The following is a 2,353-nucleotide window of genomic DNA, read 5'->3' as shown; positions in this document are numbered from 1 at the left end:
CATTTAACTTTACAGAGATGTACGACTCCCTGAGAGCTGTTTTCTCATGTGGCATACGTACTCGTTTTTCTACATCCAATCGCGGCGTGTGATTCAATTTCTTCAGCCACAAAGTCCTCTGATAACTTCCTAAACTCGATATGTGGTAGTGTATAGTGAAACATAGAACATGTGTGAAAATGTACATCGCGACGAGAGAAGACCGCGAGCAATGAAAAGTCGTCGAATATACGAATTCGGCTGGAAGTGGAAGAGTCTCCTAAAATTTTCAAGAATTTTTCGTTATCTCAGCAATAAACATACTACATAATTAGCGGGGGTAGTAGCAGTCGGTGTCGATAGTGCTTGTGGTAGTGGTGGGCTAGTAGTATAGAGGAAAGCGGTGGGGAAGGAGCCCAATAGCGCGAACTACTCGAGCGACGGCGGGACTTGACTGGGAGAGGGTAGGGAAGGAGGGGAAACCTGAAACCAATAATGAGTATCTTAAACAATGCTTCTAGACTTACCGGAAAGTCATCCCTCCTCTCGCGGCGCGGCCAATGGAGCCGGCCGCCTCGGCCCCATTGCGAAGACCGCTTGTTTTGAACCATCTTGAGAACACCAAAGGAATGCTTGCCGGCAGTGGGGGGGGGGAATTGTGTGAGCTATAATGCCTTGTCCCATGGACTATAACTTGAATAAGTGGTGATGTTAATTGCTCATTTTAGGTTGACTAGTATAGTGGTAGAGCAGTAGAAAATCGTTCAGACGCTTCAGGTTCGATTCTAGGATAGGTTATTTCTCGGAACTGGTTTTGAATTGTTACGTATGTAGACATACTATTGTGTAATTGTTACCACATTTCCGTCATATCGAAACTGCATAGGGCGCTAAAAGTTTCGAGTATATTTGGTTCTTTTGTTACCACGCTTCTTTGAACTTGTGTTTGAAGTAGGTACTTCAAAGTCAGTGCTAATTAATCTCCGAGCATTGGACACTGCATCGGAATGCTCCTTCGGGAGTGCTCCTTCGGGAAAGCTCCTTCGGGCAAGCTCCTTCGGGAAAGCTCCTTCGGGCAAGCTCCTTCGGGCAAGCTCCTTCGGGCAAGCTCCTTCGGGAAAGCTCCTTCGGGAAAGCTTGTCTATAAGACAATAGCATAGTCACTTATTGTGTTGACATGGGAAGGGTAGTCTGCGGTAGTGCATGACTGATATGCATAACCACTTTTAGAGGGCTTGTCATGCATTTTAACAAAGACCATCTCTTTGGACTTGTGCTTGTAGAGAACACAACTGTGAGTTATGCAATAGTTTGTCTATACATACATACGCACAGTACATGACAATGTGCATACCTTCCCATACCGCCCTGTGCAGACCAGCTCCCTAACATCTACTGAACTCGATCCCAGTGCAGTAGCGACAACAACAGTACGATCAAACGCACATACGAGCATGGGCACACTTAACATTAAGGATGAGCTCAACCCTGCAGTCGACATGGACTGGGATAAGGCGGGTCCGCCACAGGCTGGTCCGGAGGATTGCAGTCCGAGTACGGCTGAAATTGAACCACACTTTTACACCAGCCAGGCGCATCAACTTACTGCACGAGTAGCTGACGGAGACTCCTCATTATCAGCATCATCTTTAGGAGGGTCCACATGTGGTAGAATATTATCAGGCAGTAGTCCACTATTGCTCTCCCTGTCGAACGAGTTAGAAATATCCTAAATGTTGGTATAAAGCGGTATTTTAGTGTCACATTTTGAGATACCGCACCTTCACACCATTATCGCCGGAAATTTCCACACTTCCACTCGGACCGACTTTAGCATCTGCCGGTTCCGGAGTAGTAGGAGCCTCCGAGCTCGAAGACGTGGCAATAGTGGTGAGCGCCTAAATGGGAATCATTTGGAATGACCATGTAGTGACCATTGAAGCTTTTATCCATAGAATACTACGGATCAAATGTTCGCATGGTCACAATACTTTCTCATCGGTATTAACCCGCTCCCCGTAACCCGCACAGGTTCGATCCTCCCGCTCCCCGTAACCCGCACAGGTTCGATCCTCCCGCTCCCCGTAACCCGCACAGGTTCGATCCTCACACACTATTACATTAAAGGTTGGCGCTCCCGTAATTTCCTGAGTCGTCTCCAAGCTAAGACTATCCGAATCTGGTTTATGCTTCTAAAAAATCAGTAGCATACAACTGTTCCTTTCTGAACCCACTTCACCTTCTTCCTAAACAATGTGTGATTCCGTAAGAACTTTCCGAGGCTTCGCAGTCTCCAACGCCCAGAATGGCCGACCTCCGCTGAGCGCAGTGCGTTATTACAAGACTTGTGCGAGCAGCAACAGCTGCTACACCC

This window comes from Perkinsus marinus (genome assembly GCF_000006405.1).
Source record: "Perkinsus marinus ATCC 50983 genomic scaffold scf_1104296971092, whole genome shotgun sequence".
NCBI lineage: Eukaryota > Perkinsozoa > Perkinsida > Perkinsidae > Perkinsus > Perkinsus marinus.
This window is presented reverse-complemented; position numbering follows the sequence as displayed.